Genomic DNA, 13387 nt, shown 5'->3' with positions numbered 1-13387 from the left:
AAAATGCTCACTTGGTCCAAATAAATGATAATGCTCCTGTGCAGAATGTTGAGGCTGATCCTGAAGAAAAGATGATGCAGTTGTAGCTTGCCCTGATGGTATCTTCCACTTCAGAACCCAAGAAAATAAGGTAAGTTTATCTTCTTGTTCTCAAGCATGCATTGCTTATGTTAAATTTCTTCGTGAGGAAATAGAATCATTACGTAGAGAAGTTGTGGACCTAAAATAGGAAGGTTATCAACTCAGAAAAGGACAGAAACCACTAAAGGCCCAATTTGAAGAAAAAACCAAAGACTTTAGGAAACTTTAGGAAGACTATAGCAACAAATGTGAAAATTATGACTATGTCAAGAGACAACTTCCTGAATTGACTGTTGAGCGTGACACATTAAAAGGCAAATTTGAAACTGAAAATTTTGATTTTAGAAAATTTGATGTGTCAAGAAAAGTAGTTGCCAACATGATAGATAACTGCTTGCAATTTAAACATAACCAGCAAAAGGGTTTAGGATATGACAAAGTGCCTCCTCCTTTCAATCATAATTATCAGTATCACCCTGTAACTGATGATGAGATTGCCACCAAACCATTCATGGTTTATGGCAAACCAACTAGTTTTGTTTCAGGAGGATTATTAATACTGAATGTACTAATGTTTCTACTTCTCCTGCAGATCAATCCTTAGATCAGTCAAAGCACGAAGTTGAAGGATTTGTTTATGATAATAAAACTATGTCTGGACTTGATAATCAAAATGTGTCTGAACTGCCTGTCTCTACTTTAAATGAAAACTTCAATGTTTCTAATGCTAAAATTGAGGATACTGCATCGGATCCTGTTGAGTTGAATTTTTTTTTGACATATTTGATGATTTGTTTGATAATCCTGATACTTCTGATGAGTCTGTTACAAGCACACCCACTCCACAAGTCATACTATACAAATTCCTTAGAAGTGTTACTTTAAATTTCATAAATTGAAATTGCGATTGTTTACTTATATTAATAAACTTATATTGTAAATAGCAGATTGTGACATCCCCATTTTCACGGCCAGAAAAGACCGATTTTGTTTATGCTTTATAAAAATCAGAGTACTTCATTTTATAAAAAGGTTGCGGAATTTGTTCCCAGAAAAACACGATAAATACGTTATTAAAACATTTTCGAAGAAACGTATTTTTATTCATTTAAAACGTTTGGGATGTCATCGTTAATACAGAAACATAAGCATAAACAGAACTTACATGTATTTACACTAGTGATCTACATCTCTTTAAATCTCTCAGTGTAAAGTGACTTCGTATCAACACCTGTGATATAAATAAACTGAGTGGGTCAGGTTGGGAAACCTGGTGAGTACATAGGGTTTTCAACCCACAATAATATAATTATTATGTTCAATCAAAGAATCGACCCAATTACCCATCCCCGTTATCTTTTTTTTTTTTTTTACTCTTTAAGGATTTATCCTAAGAGTCATCTATTCTTCATTCGTTTATTCCGAAGTCCCTTACTTCCAGGGTTCTAGGACTGGCACTAAATCCATAGCTGCCAATGTTCGTTCATAAAGCACTAATTCCATAGCTGCTATAGTCTATTCATCGGGTACTAAATCCATAGCTACCAGTCTTTATCTAATAGGTACTAAGTCCATAGCTACCAATGTTCAACAGGTACTAAATCCATAGCTACCAACGTCTAACAGGTACTAAGTCCATAGCTACCGGTGTTTGTCCCATAGGCACTAAGTCTATAGCTGCGAATGTATACTCACATCATCTTCTATCTATCATCATTTATCTACCCATCATCATACCCAACATATTCGTATATATAAAATACGTATACAGTTTAAATCCTTTAAAACATGTATAAAACGTTCATCCAGCATAGACAGCAAGTATTCAGATAATATGCACACATAGCACGTAGTTTATATAAAATACTTCATATCTATGTGTAAGATGAAAGAGACTATGCACTCACAACACGTAAATTATATAATAAATACTTCATATCTATGTGTAAGATGAAAGGGACCATGCACTCACCTGAGAAGGTGGTGACTCGGTACTCGGACAGCGCTTCGTTTACTTTAAAATAATTTCTTTCGACGAAACCTAGTATTATCACCAATAGATTTTAGTCTATTATTCGCCGAGACTAATTAATAGTCTAGCTATTATTACTATTATATAAGCGTTAAAAAAAAATACTTATATAACCCATAATAATAGCCCAAGTATTTATTATATGTTCTTAATAACGTTAATATAATTAAATAAAAACTATATTAAAAATAGCGTAGGCGTAGCTCACTTACAACGGGTTTTATAGAAAACCAGGCTTTGCTTGGAGCAGCGTTTCCGAGCCGAAAAGCTCTTCTTCTCGGAGCCGTCGAGCACTCCGGGGCTTCCGCCTCGTGCTAGGGAGGTTCCCTAGGCTTTTCGGGGGATTTCGGGGCTAGAGAGAGGTTCTAGAGAGAGAGTAAAGAGAAGAAAGAATGGGAAAGGTGTGAAGAAAATGAGGGTGGGAGAGGTGGTATTTATAGGGTGAAAATGGCTGAACTTGGTGCCACATGTCACCATCTAGTGGCAAGACTTGGGGAGAAAGCAATGGCCAAGATTGTGCCACATCACCTATTTTCGCATAGCACACTTCCGACTTCTAAAATCCGTAACTTTCACATACGACCTCTGTTTTTGACGTTCTTTATATCCACGCGTAGGTAAAAATAATATCTACAACTTTCATTTTGACTCCGTCGGCTAATTCTCGACCGATCTTAAATTTAACAGTACGAGGCGTTTAGACTGTTAAATGACCGCGAAGAATTCGTAACTCCTTCATACCGACTCCGTTTTCGCCCGTATTTTTACCGTTGAGTTCCTATTAATGAGATCTTGAACTCTCGTTTAGGTCACGTAAGCCAAAAACCGCTCGAACTAAAATTCGAGTTTCGGGTCGTGCACTACTAAGCCGAATCTTAGAAAAATCATAACTTCCTCATACGAAGTCAGATTTGGGTGTTCTTTTTATCGACGCTCTTAGTTTAACATATTCTACGACTTTGGTTTAGATTGCTAAGGATAAATCTCGCTCTATCGTAAATTCACTATTTACGCTTCCCGGTGCCGTGCCGGTTTTGCCGTAAAACTTCGACGGGCCATAACTTCTTCGTTATAACTCGGATTTCGGCGTTCTTTATATGTACGGAAACCTTGTGACATATTCTACAATTTGGTTAAGATTATTTATTCTAAATAATCTTTTGTCGAAAAGTCATTTTCAACCCATATTGCCTCTATATTGACTAGCCCGGATCTGCGGGCGTTACAATTATCTCCCCCTTAGGATGATTACGTCCCAGAATCATCAACGAAACAGGGCTCGTATATTGACTCCATACGTCATCTCTTCATCCTAGGTAATAATTATAACTTCTTTATTCATTCGAGTCTATCTTTTAGACTTATTGTCTGTAAGTAGTACTTAATTGTGCACCTGCTATCTTCTTCAGGTTAGACTCCAGATTACGACGTATCATCATGTGATGCTCGTTTAGACTTAGGTCTTTTAGAGTTAAATTCTGAAATAAACTATTCCTTCCTTCACGTTCTAATGTGATATAATCACACTTTAACATGTAGCATTTCTAGCTACCAACTTCTTTAGCGTCGAGCCGATACTTCTATTGGTCTCTTTGATTTTTAATCGATTGGTTTAAGTCGGAAGCTATATCAAACTTGGTTCTATGAACCACGTAACCTACTCATCGTAGTCGGACTCAATGTGACATGACCACTAGGGTTGGGATAACAACAATCTTCTTAGTCATTACCGAAACAATGGTAACGGCATACTTGAATAAAACGAAATCAATTACTGGCTTCTTGGTAACCTTGTGACTTTCCCTGATCCAAGTGTGAGTCCTGTGCTTCCGGTAGTATAGGCCTCTACTACCATTCACACCTACTCATACTCGTCCCAAGTATTGTCCCGCAGTTTCCCAAGTCACCATGCAACAATTCATACAATCATTCAACACATCAGATAACAAAACGAAGGTTTTATATCATTTCTTGAAACGATTACATAGGTGTTCAAGTTCACCCTAGACTATGCCTCTACTAGGCTACATCATACGAAACTATGACTACTGCATAATTCGATCCTCGGGTAAGAAGTCCTCATTCTTGATTCCTCGCATGGTTCTCTGCTTCGTCGAGGATCATGTGAAATGCCCTTGGCCTTGGTGGCGTTTCTGGTCTTGCTGCTTTATTTTTCTTTGGGCAGTCTCTGGACATGTGCCCCTTGCCTCCACATCTATAGCATACTTTGTCATTATGCGTGCAGTCTTTGGAATAATGACCAGTCCTCCCACACTTGTAACAAGTCACTTCTTCGTTGCACTTTCCACCATGCTTCTTCTTGCATCTATCACACCATATTGCTTCACCTCCATTTGCTCCTCCAAACTTTGAGAATTTGCTTTCCTTGTTCGGCCTCGAAGATCCTTCAAACTTCCGCTTCTCTCCTACCTTATCTTTTTCTAGACCTTTTTCTCTTATCTGGGCCTCTACGTTCTTAGCTGCCCTAACAGCTGCTTTCAAAGTAGTTGCCATTTTGACCATTGGGCCAAAGTCAATGGGTAGTCCGTTAGCAAACCTATCAATCTTGGAGAGTTCAGTAGGCACCAAGTAGGGGAATAGCTTCATCCTTTCGGTGAATGCGGTGGCATACTCGTCAATACTCATCTTTCCTTTCTTCAGGTTCTGAAACTCGTTGTTTAGGTCTATCAGATCTATCTCCGAGCAGTATTGCATTTTCAACTGTTCCAAAAACTCTTCCCACGACATCCTTAAGGCTTCTCCTCGTGGCATCGTATCTGCCAATAGCTTCCACCAGCTCAAGACTCCAGTTTTCAACTGTCTTACTGCAAAGATAGTCTTCTGTTTCTCGTTACAGCTGCAGCTCTCAAACACCATCTCCATCTTAGAGATCCAATCCATAATCTCAACCGGCTTCGGGCTTCCTGAGAGATTTGGGGGTTTCGCACCCAAGAAATTCCCGTATATCCGCCCATCCTTGTTGTTTCTCCCTTCAGGGTCATCCCTTTGCTCACCTTGAGTCCCTACTTGACTCACTTGGTGGCTGTAGTTCCCTTCCTTTGATTGCTCGGGAACTGGCTCTGTCGGTTCAACATGTACGGTAGGTTCGTCCCTATTTAACATTTGTCTCATTTCTTCCCTTTGTTCAGCCAACATAGCCCGAATCATGTCTTGAACTCCAGCCATGGTGACTGGATCAAGCGCAACTTCTTCTACAATAGGTATTTGCTGAACCACTGGGGGTTGGATCCTGTTCCCATTTGCGTTTACGTTTCCGCTACGGGTTCTTGCCATCTTGATCTATACACCGAATAAGGTGAATCTAGATCTTAATTTAGGATTGACGTCTTAAATCATCCTTATCACTCCGAAACGTTTATATGCTAGTTCTAATATCGTAGTCGTACATTTAGAATCCTAAACACATAAGGTTTCCAGATCCGGTCGGCAACAGACCATAGATCCGAACAACTAACAGCATATCAGGCACAAGTATTTAGCACATAAAAGCATTTTAGGCATAATTCCTAAAATAAGCTAGTGCTCACACCTCACAATCATCGCTTAGCATTCTAAGTTTAAGTCTAGAAATAGATTCATATTCCTAGTTCGCTTAAACTAATGCTCTGATACCAACTGTCACATCCCCATTTTCACGGCCAGAAAAGACCGATTTTGTTTATGCTTTATAAAAATCAGAGTACTTCATTTTATAAAAAGGTTGCGGAATTTGTTCCCAGAAAAACACGATAAATACGTTATTAAAACATTTTCGAAGAAACGTATTTTTATTCATTTAAAACGTTTGGGATGTCATCGTTAATACAGAAACATAAGCATAAACAGAACTTACATGTATTTACACTAGTGATCTACATCTCTTTAAATCTCTCAGTGTAAAGTGACTTCGTATCAACACCTGTGATATAAATAAACTGAGTGGGTCAGGTTGGGAAACCTGGTGAGTACATAGGGTTTTCAACCCACAATAATATAATTATTATGTTCAATCAAAGAATCGACCCAATTACCCATCCCCGTTATCTTTTTTTTTTTTTTTACTCTTTAAGGATTTATCCTAAGAGTCATCTATTCTTCATTCGTTTATTCCGAAGTCCCTTACTTCCAGGGTTCTAGGACTGGCACTAAATCCATAGCTGCCAATGTTCGTTCATAAAGCACTAATTCCATAGCTGCTATAGTCTACTCATCGGGTACTAAATCCATAGCTACCAGTCTTTATCTAATAGGTACTAAGTCCATAGCTACCAATGTTCAACAGGTACTAAATCCATAGCTACCAACGTCTAACAGGTACTAAGTCCATAGCTACCGGTGTTTGTCCCATAGGCACTAAGTCTATAGCTGCGAATGTATACTCACATCATCTTCTATCTATCATCATTTATCTACCCATCATCATACCCAACATATTTGTATATATAAAATACGTATACAGTTTAAATCCTTTAAAACATGTATAAAACGTTCATCCAGCATAGACAGCAAGTATTCAGATAATATGCACACATAGCACGTAGTTTATATAAAATACTTCATATCTATGTGTAAGATGAAAGAGACTATGCACTCACAACACGTAAATTATATAATAAATACTTCATATCTATGTGTAAGATGAAAGGGACCATGCACTCACCTGAGAAGGTGGTGACTCGGTACTCGGACAGCGCTTCGTTTACTTTAAAATAATTTCTTTCGACGAAACCTAGTATTATCACCAATAGATTTTAGTACTATTATATAAGCGTTAAAAAAAATACTTATATAACCCATAATAATAGCCCAAGTATTTATTATATGTTCTTAATAACGTTAATATAATTAAATAAAAACTATATTAAAAATAGCGTAGGCGTAGCTCACTTACAACGGGTTTTATAGAAAACCAGGCTTTGCTTGGAGCAGCGTTTCCGAGACGAAAAGCTCTTCTTCTCGGAGCCGTCGAGCACTCCGGGGCTTCCGCCTCGTGCTAGGGAGGTTCCCTAGGCTTTTCGGGGGATTTCGGGGCTAGAGAGAGGTTCTAGAGAGAGAGTAAAGAGAAGAAAGAATGGGAAAGGTGTGAAGAAAATGAGGGTGGGAGAGGTGGTATTTATAGGGTGAAAATGGCTGAACTTGGTGCCACATGTCACCATCTAGTGGCAAGACTTGGGGAGAAAGCAATGGCCAAGATTGTGCCACATCACCCATTTTCGCATAGCACACTTCCGACTTCTAAAATCCGTAACTTTCACATACGACCTCTGTTTTTGACGTTCTTTATATCCGCGCGTAGGTAAAAATAATATCTACAACTTTCATTTTGACTCTGTCGGCTAATTCTCGACCGATCTTAAATTTAACAGTACGAGGCGTTTAGACTGTTAAATGACCGCGAAGAATTCGTAACTCCTTCATACCGACTCCGTTTTCGTCTGTATTTTTACCGTTGAGTTCCTATTAATGAGATCTTGAACTCTCATTTAGGTCACGTAAGCCAAAAACCGCTCGAACTAAAATTCGAGTTTCGGGTCGTGCACTGCTAAGCCGAATCTTAGAAAAATCATAACTTCCTCATACGAAGTCAGATTTGGGTGTTCTTTTTATCGACGCTCTTAGTTTAACATATTCTACGACTTTGGTTTAGATTGCTAAGGATAAATCTCGCTCTATCGTAAATTCACTATTTACGCTTCCCGGTGCCGTGCCGGTTTTGCCGTAAAACTTCGACGGGCCATAACTTCTTCGTTATAACTCGGATTTCGGCGTTCTTTATATGTACGGAAACCTTGTGACATATTCTACAATTTGGTTAAGATTATTTATTCTAAATAATCTTTTGTCGAAAAGTCATTTTCAACCCATATTGCCTCTAAATTGAGTAGCTCGGATCTGCGGGCGTTACACAGATCACTATGAAAGTCAGGATATGATACGTTTAGAACTAAGATATATCTTTTTTAATATCACCTGACTTTTAATTACTATAGAGGACTTATCATTATTTCCTCTTTAAACATTATAGAAAAAGATGCTGCCATGTAAGTCAAATAGGCGTTTCAACAATAATCCACCAATTCCACCATCTCCGCAGTATGACCCTGCTGTCTTCCAAGAAACGGTAATTGTTGTTGTGGCTTCCGTCATGATGCAAATTAATGCCAGTGGTACTAGTGGGGTCGACATTGGTGCCCACAACTCTAATCATGAGGAAAGTCTTGGACACCCAAGGGAGTGTTCTTATAAAGACTTCAAAAATGCTAAACTTAAATCCTTCGATGACACTGGAGGTGTCATTGCTCTGACACGTTGGTTTGAGAAAACCGAATCGGTGTTTGAAATTTGTGTGTGCCTTGAAACAAGCAAAGTAAAATTTGCAGCATGCACCTTCTTGGACAGAGCCCTCTCTTAGTGGAATGGCTATGTCAAGTCGTTATCTCACCCAGTAGCCAATACTATGAGCTGGGATTACTAAAAAGTTCTGATGCTGGTAGAATATTGTCTTAGAGGTGAGATACAAAAGTTAGAGCAGGAACTCTAGCATCTGACTATGAAGGACTTCGATATTGTTGCTTATACTGCCAAATTCAGTGATCTGGCTCTTTTGTGTCCCGAGATGGTCACCCTGGAGAGTAAGAAAGTAGAAAGGTATATTTGGGGATTAACTCCCCCGACTCAAGGAAATGTTATAACTGCCAATCCACTTAATTTCTATAGTGCCAAGCATCTGGAACATACACTTGTAGATCATGGAGTTCATCAAAGCTGCAAGCCAGCCATTTCTGAACAATGTAAAGAAGGAGGCAATGAAAAGAAGTTTTGGAACAGAGTAAATGGGCAATCATCACAAGAGCCTTCTAAGAAGCAACAAATTGTGCCAGTACATGTTCCTTCTATTCCCGCTGTTATTCTTGCTTCTATTCCTACCACTGTTTCTGCTACTCCAGCACCCCTGAGTCGACATGCTGGGACTTTGCGAAAGTGTAATAAGTGCAACTTCCATCACACGAGAGTTTGAAGGGAAATGCACTTCATAAACTGTAACAGGAAGGGGCACACCACCCGTTTCTGTAAAGTACTGGCACAACGCATCTCTCAAGTTCCCACCGCGGGAGTAAGTCAAGCTTGTTATGAGTGTCGCGAAATTGGGCACTTCAAGAGAGACTGCTCAAAGACAAGGAATGTTGGCGGTGTAGGGAGAATTTTGGAAATTGGCCACGAAGAAGCGATGGTAGATCCTACCATGGTTATCGGTATGTTTCTTCTCAACAATTCTTACGCATGCATTCTTTTTGATAGTGGTGCAGAGAAAAGCTTCGTTAGCCATAAATTTAAACATCTACTAAAACAAATTCCTAATTCACTACAAGACACATTTGTCGTAGAGATGGCAAACGGAAAGACTGAGAGCACAAACGACATATACATAGGATGCACACTTACTCTAAACAACTATTCTTTTCAAATTGACCTTATCCCGGTCTCAATTAAAAGCTTCAACATTATCATCAACATGAACTGGTTATGTCTTTATCGTGCTGATATCCCATGTTATGAAAAATCCATTCATCTTAATATGCCAAGTAGCAAATCCCTAGTTATATATGGCGAAAAACTCGGTACGAACCTTCAAATCATTTCTTACGTCAAGGCCTAGAAGTATCTTCGCAAAGATTAATGTGCCTTCTTAAGTCACGTGGCTGATAAGACACAAGAAGTGAAAAACATCAAGTATATCCCAAAATTTTTTGATCTCCCGGATATATTCCACGAAGATCTTTCAGGAGTTCCTCCTGAACGGCAAGTCGAATTTCAAATTGCCTTGATTCCTGGTGCTACCCCTGTAGCCAAACCCCCGTGTCATCTTCCACCATCATAGATGCAGGAACTATCCAGCTAGCTAAATGAACTACTCAGCAAAGGATTCATTAGATCGAACTTCTCACACTGGAGAGCGCCGGTCCTGTTCGTGAAAAAGAAGGATGGATCGATCCGAATGTGTATAGATTACCGCGAACTAAACAACCTAGGCATTAAGAACCAATAACCTCTACCACGAATAGACGACCGCTTTGATCAACTTCAAGGAATAAGGTTCTTCTTCAAGATTAACCTGAGATCAGGATACCAGCAACTATGAGTCAAGGAGAATGATATTCCTAAGACCGCATTCCGAACTCGCTACGGTCACTACAAATTTTTAGTGATTCCCTTCGGTTTAACAAACACACCTGTAGTATTCAAGGACCTGATGAACAATATGTGTCAACCTTACTCAGACAAATTCTTTATAGGTTTTTATTGACGATATACTAGTCTACGCCACGTATAAGGAAGAACACAACCAACACTTACGATAGGTCTTAGAAACGTTAAGGATGGAGAATTTGTATGCGAAGTTCACAAAGTGAAAATTCTTGATTCGAAAGGTAGACTTTCTAGGTCACATGGTCAACGAAGAAGGGATAGATTTGGATCCTTCCAAAATCAAAGCTATCGAAAACTCGCTGACCCCAGGAACTCTAATATAGATTTGTCAATTTCTAGGTCTCGCTGGCTATTACAGAAGGTTCATCATAAAATTATCCAAAATCACAAAACCCCTTCACCACTCTGACTCAGAAGGGTGTAACCTTCAGCTAGGAGGACAAACAAGAAACTGCTTTCCAGACACTAAAACGTGCCCTATGCAGCTGGCCGATGTTGTCCCTTGCAAAAGGGACGGAGGATTTTGTTGTTTACTGTGATGTGTCAAAGCAAGGGCTAGGTTGCGTTCTCATGTAGTGAGGAAAGCTCATATCCTATACCTCGAGACAAATTTAGAACCACGAGGTCAACTGTACTACACACGACCTTTAATTAGGAGCAGCGGTTTTTCCTCTGAAGATATGGAGGCGTTACCTTTATAGTACGAAATACACAGTCTTTATAGACCACAAAAGCCTCTAGCACATATTTGATCAGAAGGAACTTAACATGAGACATAGACGATGGGTGGAACTACTCAATGATTACAAATGCGAGATTCGCTATCATCCCAATAAAGCCAATGTAGTAGCAGATGCCCTTAGTCAAAAAGAATACTCGGGCTGCCGAGTAAAGTCTCTAACTATGACAATCCATTCACACATGTCCACTATAATCAAAGAGGCTCAACTGGAAGCCTTGAAACTCGAAAGCGTGATAGGTGAAGCCTAAGGGGGATGGAAAAGAACATGGAAATCAAGGGTGATGGATTTCGTTATCTCATGAATTGGATCTAGACACCGAAGTTTGGTGGCTATCGATATTTTTTCATGAGGGAAGCCGATAAAACTCGATACTCCGTTCATCCAGGTTCAAACAAGATGTATTTGGACCTTAAGAAACTCTATTGGTGGCCGAACATGAAAGCTGAAATTGCTACCTATGTGGGCAAGCGGCTGAATTACACCAAAGTCAAGGTAGAATATCAGAAGCCTTCAGGTTTACTACAACAACCAGAAATACCCGAATGTAATTGGTAGTGGATAACTATAAATTTCATAACCAGTTACCCAGGACAACAGGTGGTCATGACACCATTTGGGTGATAGTTAATAGATTAATGAAATCCACACACTTCCCGCCAATAAAAGAAATTGAAAAAATGGAGAAGTTAACAAGGACGTAAATTAAAGAGAGTATTATTTCATGGTGTTCTAGTATCCATTATCTCTGACCGAGATAGTCGATTTACCTCATGGTTTCGGCAATCACTGCAAAAGTCCTTGGGAACCAATCTTGACATGAGTAAAACGTACCATCCTCAGACTGATGGGAAAAGCAAGAGAACCTTACAAATGTTGGAAGACATGTTGAGGGCTTGTGTGATAGATTTTGGTAAAGCTTGTGATACCTACTTACCACTAATTGAATTCTCATACAACAACAACTATCACAGTAGCATCAAATTTGTTCCATTTGAAGCCCTCTACGGCCGTAAGTCCAGGTTCCCTCTATGTTGGGCTGAGGTGGGTGACACATAACTATCCAAGAACCAAGTACCCAGCAATACTCTAACCGGTCTCGAGATCATTAGAGATACAACAGAAAAGATCGTCTAAATCCGGGAATGACTAAAAGCTTCTAGAGACAGACAAAAGAGTTATGTGAATAAACAATAAAAACCCTTGGAATTCTAGGTTGGTGACCGCGTCCTGTTAAAGGTCTCACCCTAGAAAGGAATGATATGTTTCGACTAACGTGGAAAACTAAATCCAACGTACATCGGACCATTCGAGATTCTTGTTAGGATTGGTTCGATTGCTTATAAACTTAAAGTACCGAACAAACTCAGTAAAATTAATCCAAATTTTCACATCTCTAATCTCAAGAAGTGTCTGTTTGAGAAGACTATTGTAATCCGACTTGACAAAATCGAGTTAACGATAGTCTGCACTTCATAGAAGAACGAGTGGGGGTCATGGACACAGAAGTCAAGAGAACAAAACAAATTAGTATATTAACAGTGAAGGTTCACTGGAATGGCAACTGAGGACCTGAATTTACTTGTGAATGGGAAGATCAATGAAACAAAAGTATCCACATCTTTTCCCTGTTTCAAGAGTACCACTTTAGAAAAAAATTCAGGACGAAATGCCCTCTAACGGAAGGATAATGTAACAACCCGTTATTTTAAAATCATTAAAAGTCAAAAACAATTCAACAAAATTCAAACATGTTAAATAAAATTCAAACACGTCAAGTATTAAGTCAAATAATGTTATTATTTATTTAAACATTTTATATATATTTCGATATTGAGAATGCAATCCCAAAAGTATAGACCGAAATCACCATTTGGTGACTCAATGCGAGACCGAGAACAACCACCGAAAACCTTCGCTGGCACCACACTCCTCGGACCAAAATCAATATTTCGGTCAGGACTGTAAACATGCTCGGACCGTAATCAACTCGGCCGCAATCCTCTTAACTACAAACCCTTCTCGGCCAAAATCTCCAAACCATCTACTTTTATTTTCCTTCATACTTAAGCAACAAAATGGATCGTTTGAGCACTTCCGGTAGATATTTTCACCTCATTTCTCTCTCAACTTCGAAGCTCTATTTTTTCCAAGAGTTTGATTCTTCAAAATAATTACAAGTTTTGGTAAGTGTCATATATTATTTAGTGTTAATATAACACTTTATTAATCATTCATTTCACTAATTTTAAATATAATATCATGTGTACAATATTATTAAGGATGCATTTGTAAAACGTGTATTAAGTCGGGAATCATCACAACC

This window comes from Lactuca saligna, chromosome 4, assembly GCF_052625555.1.
Source record: "Lactuca saligna cultivar CGN05327 chromosome 4, ASM5262555v1, whole genome shotgun sequence".
NCBI lineage: Eukaryota > Viridiplantae > Streptophyta > Magnoliopsida > Asterales > Asteraceae > Lactuca > Lactuca saligna.
This window is presented reverse-complemented; position numbering follows the sequence as displayed.